General features: G+C 34.5%; 1 protein-coding gene across 2 annotated transcripts in view; it reads right to left on the reverse strand.

Annotated features, from left to right (window-relative positions):
- Positions 1–9,543, reverse strand: part of LOC145259085 (uncharacterized) — a 128,116-nt gene extending 118,573 nt beyond the window's left edge. For both annotated transcript variants that reach the window (XM_080116726.1, XM_080116725.1), the window contains exon 1: positions 9,275–9,543. The gene's annotated coding sequence lies outside the window, so the exon portion shown is untranslated. The remainder of the gene's footprint in view (positions 1–9,274) is intronic.
- Positions 9,544–10,109: the final 566 nt, after the last annotated feature.

A 10,109-nucleotide genomic window follows, 5' to 3' on the forward strand; every position in this document is an offset into this window, starting at 1 on the left:
ATATATATCTCATCTTAGCAAAGTTTTAAAAAACTTTGCTAAGATGAGATATATATGTATATTTTCGCTTGTTTTCTTTTCCTTATAAGGGAAATGGTTCGATGTCTTGGTTTTTTTGCTAAAACAATATATGAATGCTCAATTATGAAATATGATAATTTTATAGCTTACAGTTTAAGCCATCTCTTCTTGACTTGAAAATTATTGGTATATATAAGATTACTTAATTTTCAATTATATAATAAACTCAGTAAAATTAGGAATATTATAAACAAGACTATATATATATATATATATATATATATATATATATATATATATATATATATATATAGTCTTATTTATAGTATATATATATATATATATATATATATATATATATATATATATATATATATATATATATATATATATATATATATAGTCTTTTTTACAGTACTCGGGTTTTTTTATATTCAAAAGTAATGGACTAATGAATTCAACGAGGTTGTTAGATAGTGCTCAATAAAAAGAGCTGATAATACTTGTTTATTGTTATATAAACATGCTCACATCCTGCTGCTACAAATAGCCACTTGTTTCAATCAAACAACAGATATCATCAGGCAGCGACTTGACTATTCAAAAGTTCAATGAATAATATTCATTGAACTTTTGAATAGTCAAGTCGCTGCCTGATGATATCTGTTGTTTGATTGAAACAAGTGGCTATTTGTAGCAGCGGGATGTGAGCATGTTTATATAACAATAAACAAGTATATATATATATATATATATATATATATATATATATATATATATATATATATATATATATATATATATATATATATAAGAACAAATAATTTTAAAAAAACATGTTAAAAACACTTTCAGAAGACTTAAAAACACATTTAAGTTTCAAAAATGAAACACACATTAAATGGATTGTCCTTAATCCGCGGAGTTTCGAAAGAAATACTCTCCTTCTTATCAGAGGGTAAGAATTAGCAAAATGCGGATTCAGATTTTGTTTGCAAAGTATTTAATGAAACTACAAGTGAGCCATACTTGGTAACAAAAATAGTGAAGCAGAGGAGATGGGTGAAGAGTAGAATATCCAAAAACGGTAAAATCTAAGAAAAGTTGGTAAAAGTTTGGTATCCAGTAGTAAAAATCCAAAGGAATCGCGTTACTGGAAGATATTTCGATGTCATTCAAAAGGCAGGATTCCGTGAAATAATTCATAAATGGGTACAAGGAAAAAAAGAGTGAATTCAAAATATTATTATAAAAAGATAAATTCTGCGTAGAATGAAGAAATGAAGAGATTTTAAGACGCTTCTGCCGGGGCCGAATTTTTAAATACGAATTTATATATATATATATATATATATATATATATATATATATATATATATATATATATATATATATATATATATATATATATATATATAAATAAATATATGTATATATATATATATATTAGTGTTTAGATGATTAAACGGGAATCGAAAAAAATCGGAGCGGGTTAGGGTATCGGAATCGGAAAAATTTGAGCCTATTTCGCGATGCCAAAACCGATTCCTTTAAATATCTTTTTTATTTGATTTTGGTTTAAGAAACATCTTCCACTGCCTGTAGTAATCATAAAATAATAAATATTGATTGATTTTAAACTTCCAGTAAGACTAAAATCTCTAGATCTCCCCCTCAAAATGTGTTTTTATGTTTGATAACATATAGGCCCATTTAAGATGTGTTTTTACACTAATTGGGACAACAAAATAACACTTTTATATTTAGAGATTTACATAAAATCAGAATCGGTAATTGTATCAGAATCAGAAAATATATTGGAATCGTCCCAACATTAATAAATATAAAAAACTTTTTTGTGTGTGTGATCGTGTGTGTGTGTTTGTATAAGAGAGTTCGTTCCCTATGAACTCCTACACGACTCGCCGATTTTTTTAAAATTTCATACAAATATACTTTATGTGTCTGGCAATGTTTTTAGATAGGTTTTGTATTGGAATGCATTTGATAAGTATTGATAATCAATCGTAGAAAAAATTCGATGAAAGAAACAACCGGCAATTTTGACTAAAGTTAACGCCTTATACAACGTAACATCATGATGGCATTTGAGAAGTTTTATTACTGCATGAACAGAAAGACGCGGCATATAGAATCAACAGTAGGCTCTTTGATGTGGCAGGGGTGTGTTCGAAAGGAATTTTCTGTTTAGAGCACATAGTACTTGATATTTGCCTTTTTAATAATAATTTTATAAAATTATATAAAATAATTTTATAAAATCAACAGTAGGTTCTCTACAGTGCAATGTAGACTATAATGTATTGTGGATTAAGTTACTGCGAAGATAATTAAAAAAATGGGCGATTTTGCCGATTTTGAACACAATAAAAAATGGGCGAGTGAAACATTTTTCCTCATTCATTTCCGGGCAATGTTGGGTTTCCTTGCAAGTATATATATATATATATATATATATATATATATATATATATATATATATAGACTTATATGTAATATACTGAGTTCGTGTAATTCAGTAAACTTTCATATACCAATAGGTTTTAAGCTAAAAACGGTTGACTTAAGGATTAAGCTACAAAATTATCACATTTCATAATTGAGCATTAATATACTGTGTGTGCAAAATCAAGACTTCAAGACAAGGTGTTGATGGCAACAAAAAGTGTATTTCATTTTACGTTACAATTGTTTCAATGTCTAGTTCGACAAATTTTCAAACGATACAATGCTTGAAATTGTCGAACTAGACATGGAAACACTTGTAACGTAAAATGAAATACACTTTTTGTTGCCATCAACACCTTGTCTTGAAGTCTTGATTTTGCACACACAGTATATATATATATATATATATATATATATATATATATATATATATATATATATATATATATGTCTGTGTGTGTGTGTTTTTATTATTTCAACCTCGAGAGTATTTACTTAAATCATTACAAGATTGTTTCTTTAGACAGGATAAATAAATTATTCAGCCTATGTCATAAGACAATTTAGGCCAAAATGAATTGTAAGAAAAACATTTTTGATTACACATGGATCTTAGAAACCAAAAGTTGGAGTAATGGATAGAGAGAGGAGAGGGGGAAGAGAGAGAAAGAAAGAAAGGAGGAGAAGGAATGGGGGCGGGAGGTGGAGAAAAGGTATATTTAAATGAATTAAAATTAGAAATTAGAATTAAAAAAGAAAAGAAAGTTGCAAGCTTTTTGGTTGAAATACAATTTCTCCATTTTTATCCTTCTTTTTTAGAGAGCTCGCAACTTTTATGGTCTTTTTTTGAAAAGCTCACTTTTTTTATATGGTGTTGAATGGTTCAGGGTCGCCTGATGAAGTCTCATTGATTAAAACAGATAGTTGTTCGTAGCGACCAAATGTAACTGTTTACCTTCGAATAAATATACGAGGGGGGTGCAATAAGTAATGCCCCTGACCCACTTCCAGTTGTCTGATCTAGCTGAAACTTTGCATGTGTAATGATTTATATCTCTACGGGTTATGTGGCAAATTACAGCTCTGAACTAATTGTGGTTTCTGTTTTACAGATGTTTGAACTGAGTCAGATGTAAAATTGAGCCTGTTGAATGTCGAGCAGTGATCCGGTTTTTGTATTTGAAAGGACACACACCACAGGAGACTTTTGATGAAATGAAAGAAACTTATGGTGATAATGCCCCATCATATGACCTTGTAAAACGCTGGCATCGTGAATTCAAACATGGCTGTGGAAACAGCTCCCAGATCTGGTCGCCCCCCCCCCTTCTTCTGCCATTGATGAGGCATCTGTCCGTCAAGTTGAGGCTGCCATTTTGGAAAATCGGCGCATTACTATTTGCCAAATAGCCCAAGATGTCAAGATTAGTACAAGGTCGGTGGAAACTATCATTCATGACCATTTCCATATGCATAAGGTGTCTGCCAGATGGATTCCCAGGTTGCTCACACCATTCCAGAAGTGAGAACGCATCAAGTGCTCGAGGATAAATTTGTAGATGTGTCAAGAAGATGAGTCAAAGTTTTTCAAAAGACTGATTACACAGGATGAAACCTGGGTCCATCACTATGATCCAGAGACCAAAGCCCAGTCAATACAGTGGAAGCACTTGGACTCACCACCTCCAAAGAAGGCAAGGGTGCAGCCCTCCGCTGGCAAGGTCTTGCTCACAGTCTTCTGGGACCAGGACGGAGTAGTGATGACAGATTTCCTGGCAAAGGGTACCACAATTACAGGAACCTATTATGCTTCACTTTTGAGGAAATTAAGGGAAGCTATCAAAATCAAGAGGCGGGGCAAGATCAGCAAAGGTACCCTCCTCCTGCAGGACAACGCTACGGTTCACAACTCACATGTTGCCAGATCAGAAGCACGGGTGTGTGGTTATGACATTCTACCCCAGTCCCTACTCTCCTGACCTTGCACCCTCTGACTTTCACCTCTTCCCAGCCATGAAGTTGTTTTTGAAAGGAAAGCGTTTCCCAGATGATGCAGCCTTGATTTCTGAAGTCACGTCGTAGTTGGAGGACCAACCTGGGGTGTTCTACAAAAACGGTCTCCAGAGCTGCATCAAACGATGGGAGAAATGCATATCTGTGGGTGGTTCTTATGTAGAGAAAGACTAATAACTGTGCCAAATTTTGTTGCTCTACTGCTATGGGAAGTGGGTCAGGGGCATTACTTATTGCACGCCTCTTGTATATAAAAACTCTTGCTCTTGTTATCGAGCACTATCTAACAATCTCGTTGAGTTCATTAATTCATACTTTTGAATATCTCAAGCCGGAATTTATATATATCTATATATCTATAAAAGTGAACGTGTCTGTCTGTCTGCCTGTCTGTGTGTCTGTGTGTCTGTCTGTCTGTGTACATTTCCCTACGCAATAACTCTGTCAATTTTTAGTCTATAGACTCGAAATTTGAAATACCGGGTACTGAGATTTGGGAAAATCGATGTGACGGGTGTCAGCCAGAATTTGGCTGTTAAGGGGTCAAATTTCAACGATTTGACCTTTAAGAACTCTACCAAACTCCTCCGACAATTTTGGGTCTAGGCACTTGAGATTTTAGATATAGGTTCCTTGAACCTGGATCTAACTTAATAAAGTGATTTGAGCCCGAAACTATAAATTTTAAGGGGTCATAATAGGGGTCAAATTAAAAAAAAAATTTACTCTTTTTTTTTTTTTTTTGCTCAGCATACACCTCCAAACACCCGGGCAACGCCGGGCTGAAATGCTAGTATAATTATATATGTGTGTGTATATATAATTATATATATATATACACGTCTTTAACCTCAAACAAGGCATATCGTCACTTGGATGTAAGGGGCTACTATATGAGATGAGCAAAATGTCAGTTTACATTAAAACATTATCCTCGAGTGGCCTCTGGGCCTTGATAAGTGGTGACACCCTTGTAAAAAAAAAAAAACATGTCAGTAAAGTCAGGGAAACGGGTAATAGGACGGGAATTCCAAAGTCTAGCAGTCTAAGGGAAGAAACTATTAGAGTAGAAAGCTTTCTAACATTTAGGCACCTTCACAGTGAAGGGGTGTGATTTTGTTGCTCAACAGGTTTGTCAAGGATATATGTGTCGAGGGGGCACAAGTGCAAAGAGTTCATCAGACTACATTCCATTAAAATATTTGTAAAACGGACACAGAGATGCAACACTGTGGCGATGGCCAGAAATTTGGCTGTTAAGGAGTCAAAGTTCAACGGTTTGACCTTTGAGAACTCTACCAAACTCCTCTGACAATTTTGGGTCTAGACACTTGAAATTTTAGATATAGATTCCTTGGACATGGATCTAACTTAATAACTTGATTTGAGCCCAAAGGGGTCATAATAGGGGTCAAAGTTAAAACAAATTGACCGCTTTTTTTTTTTTGTTCAACATACACCTCAAAATACCCAGGCAACGCTGGGTACCCATGCTAGTATATCTATAAAAGTGAAAGTGTCTACCTGTGTGTGTGTGTGTGTGTGTGTGTGTGTGTGTGTGTGTGTGTGCGTACATTTCCTTACGCAATAACTCTGTCAATTTTTAGTCTAAAAAAGTAAATTTTAAGGGTCATAATAGGGGTCAAAGTAAAAAAAAAATTGACCCTTTTTATTTTTTGCTCAGCATACACCTCCAAACACCCGGGCAACGCCAGGTCGAAATGCTAGTATACAGATAAAGAGAAAAGAATCAGTATTTTATATAAATTTAACATAAAATAATCTCCCATTTCCAAACCAAATTAGTTTTTTTAGAGTGTTCTTTTGACCACTAACCTTAAGTCCGAGCGGCAAGTTTGTAAAACCACACATAATCACCTAAGAAAGCAAATGTCCCTGTCCACCCAACATAAAACGGTACAAGATTTATCTTTCATAGCAAAATAAACTATGGCCAACTGCCCTAAAACATTAGAATGATCCGAAAATGAGGGATCATTATTCGTTAAATTTATCTCACTCCAAATTATAAAATAATTGTTTCTTTTTTTTTTTTTTTTTTTTTTTTTTCTCGTCAGGTTGTTCACACGTAAACGCTTAAAAAGTAGAATCTCATTTTCTGTCGGAGGATGTTCGTTCATTTACAAATTTACCAAATCAGTCTCTGATATACCTTGCTTCTATAAAGTCTGTCTGTCTCTCTCTCTCTCTCTCTCTCTCTTTCTCTCTCTCTCTCTCTCTCTCTCTCTCTCTCTCTCTCTCTCTCTCTCTCTACTTATGCAGAATACGGACCGCACTGAAATAATAACTTTACTATTTAGAAATCTATTATTAACGTATAAAGGGTAGAGTGTTTTGCAGCTATTCTGTACTTTCACCTAATAATTTAATAAACAAAAGATACCCTAAAACTTGAATTTAATTTGAAAATTCTATCTAGAAAAAAATAGCATAGTCCGTACACTGCAGAAGTACTCTCTCTTTCCTTCTCTCTCTTTCCTTCTTACCTCTCTCTCCTTCACCTCCCCCCTTCCTCGTCATGAATTAAAATCTTGACGCAGACGCACGTAACGTTAAAAACCCAAGCCACCTCTAGACGAAAAACAACATTGGAACTAAAAACAAAACAATGCAAAAAGCACTACAGAACACGAATGTTTTCGATTGCGATTTACGGAACAGATCGGAAATGGTCGACGCAGTTTATGATTTGAAAGTCGCTAAAAAATGTTTAAAGGCAGACGAACTTAAAAATCATATTCAGTGCCGATCTAGAATTACGATTCCGATATTTTTCCCGATTCTGTACTAAATTCCCGATTCCGATACAATTTCCGATTCCGATTCTTTATAAATATCTAAATATTTACTTATAAAGTTGTTATCCCCCCACCCCCAACCGATTACCGTAAAAACAGAGGTTAAATGTGCAGATATTTTCTTAAATATAAAAATACACTTACGGGTGATATGATCTATCGATTTTAGTTTTACTGTTAGTTTCAAAACAAGAAACATTTATTATTTTTTATCATTATTACCGACGCTTTTTTTTTTTTTTTTTTTTTTGCTTTAAACAAAAATGACAATTAAAAGAATCGTTTTGACATCGGAAAATAGGCATCAATTATTCCGATTCTGATACCCATTACGATACCCACAAATGTTCTCATTTTTGTTCCGATTCCCGATTCCGATTCTGATTAATCGTCCCAACACGCACACACACACACACACACACACACACACACACACACACACGGTGTGTGTGTGTACAGAAAAAAAATATGATAGCCTATATGTACGTAACACTCCACGAAACAAAGATGTCATATTCCAAAAATCACGTAAATTGATCCAGTAGTTTTTATTTTTAACTTAGAAAATCAAATCTTACAATTTTTAACAATTAAAAGAATCACCACTTATCAAGTCCAAAGACCACTCGAGGATACGGGTTAATGGGATAGATGGATCGTTCATATATAAATAGGATTGAAAATAGTTGGTGGAAAAGACCGAGCTCGAATTATTAGTATGGAGAGTGGCTGCTGCTGCTGCGGCGCTGCGTAGTTAACTGCAGGAGGAGTGCAGGAATTTGTTGATATTGACTTTGACGATGACACGCAGGGAATCGATCCCCCTGTACCGTGTTACTATTCGACAGGCAGGAAGAAGCACTTGCGAAGAAGCTCTGTTTGTGGAAGTTCCGCTTGAAGCTAGACACGCAGAGATCAAAGATTGGTTTAGGGTTAAGTTCGAAGTTCACCCGGTTCACCCCTCCCCGTGAAAAAATAAAATAAAGAAAACTCACTATAATGTACGAACCCGTAGAAACCATGTAAATTAGTCTAGCAAGTATTTATTTTTATTAAAAAAAAAAAAAAATTAATTAAAAAAAAACATTTTTAAGCAATTATTAACTTTTCGAATGTCCTCTCCCTGTGTTAAGAATGGCTGTCTAAAATCTCGATCTAGAGTTATCCCGCTTGTTTCTCCTAATTTGTTTTCAAACTGGCGTCGCGAGATCGTCGCTCGTGGTTTAGCTATAAAATTTGATTTTCTAATTTAAAAATAAAATTACTTGATCAATTTACATGATTTTTGGTGTCTGATATTTTCTTTCCGTTACGAGTACGTACAGCATACAAAATTTTCTTTATTTTTGTTTTTCATATGTGTGTTTGTTTGGGGAGTGGGATCCGGACGAGCACCTGTTAGAGTAAGGATTAAAAAAGAAAGAAATCCCCTAAAATATAAATTTGACAAAAAACTTTTTTTTTTAAATAAAATAAATTAATAAAATAAGATACACGTAATGACGGGCAAATAATTATTAAACTCATTCTTAACACGGGGAGGGGCGGAGTGAAATGGTTTCATTTGATGTTGGTATTAATTTATTTTTCGGTTATTTCCGGTCGGTTTCGGAGATCGCAATCGGAAATCATCGGAAACATTCGTGTCGGTATGGGTTCCCCGTTCTTCTGTGAAAATATCGAATAACACAGGGCCGAGATCACAGTGTAGTATCCGTTCTTCAGATGCTGCACTTCAATTTCTTGTTTTCTGTCAGTGGAGGAGAAGTCCTTCACGACTGAGACAATTTTAAATTTTTGTTCCTTTTCTCCGCGTTAAAAAACGACCCTGGTGTCTAACTCTGTCCCTTGGGGGGGGGGGGTAAATAAGAACACAGGATATAATGTTTCCATCTGTTTTTTTTTTTTTTTTGAAAGATGAAGAAAGAAAAGACAATGTTGAATCTACTTACCCTTTTTTTTCTTTTTCTTTTTTTTTTTTCTTTACTCATTCATTGTCGGTTGAAAGGTAGACTTTTTTTTTATGATTCTATGCCACGTGTTTAAACATTATTGGTTTGGTAACGTATGACTTGTCGCAAACGGTAATGATAACACAGAAGTCATAAGCCGAGAATGATTGACTGCATTATGCGACGCACACAACTTAGAAATGAATCAAGCTGATTTGAATTTGCCCGTGGGGGCAGGGCCAATCGGCAGCAGTAGTGCGAGTAGCAATGAAAAGCAGCAGGCAAAGAAAGATCGATACGAGTCGAGCTGTAGCTACGAAACTATCAAACGAAAAAAAAATCGATCTTTTCCTTTATTAATGGGTCGCATTTATCAAGGCTAAAAGCCACTCGAAGACAAGACAGTGAGATTGAATGATTGTGAGAAGAACGATGAGGAGCAGAGCACTATGGGAGTATCAAAATTGATCAAGGCCATGAACTGTGTTTGATCAATTATGGATCACTGCTTATCAAGGCCAAGAGCCACTCGAGAAGAAAGTTTACTAAAACGGAGTAATTGTCAGCTAAAAGATGAGGAACACTATAGGTGTAGTAAAATTAATCGATCGTATGAATTGTATTTGATTACTTATGGGTCACTTCTTATCAAGGCAAAGATCCATTCGAGGATAAGGGTTAATATGATGAAATGATTGTGTAATGAATCCTTGTTTCATATGATAAACCGTAATAACCAGATATATTCTGACACTACATTAACAAGAGTGGTATCTGTTCTGTCTAAAGACAGTATAATGCTATTTTGGGGTTTCATTCGCACCGGGCGTCCATA

The sequence above is a fragment of the Euprymna scolopes genome, chromosome 34 (genome assembly GCF_053919585.1).
Source record: "Euprymna scolopes isolate OS-2025 chromosome 34, ASM5391958v1, whole genome shotgun sequence".
Classification (NCBI taxonomy): Eukaryota; Metazoa; Mollusca; class Cephalopoda; order Sepiida; family Sepiolidae; genus Euprymna; species Euprymna scolopes.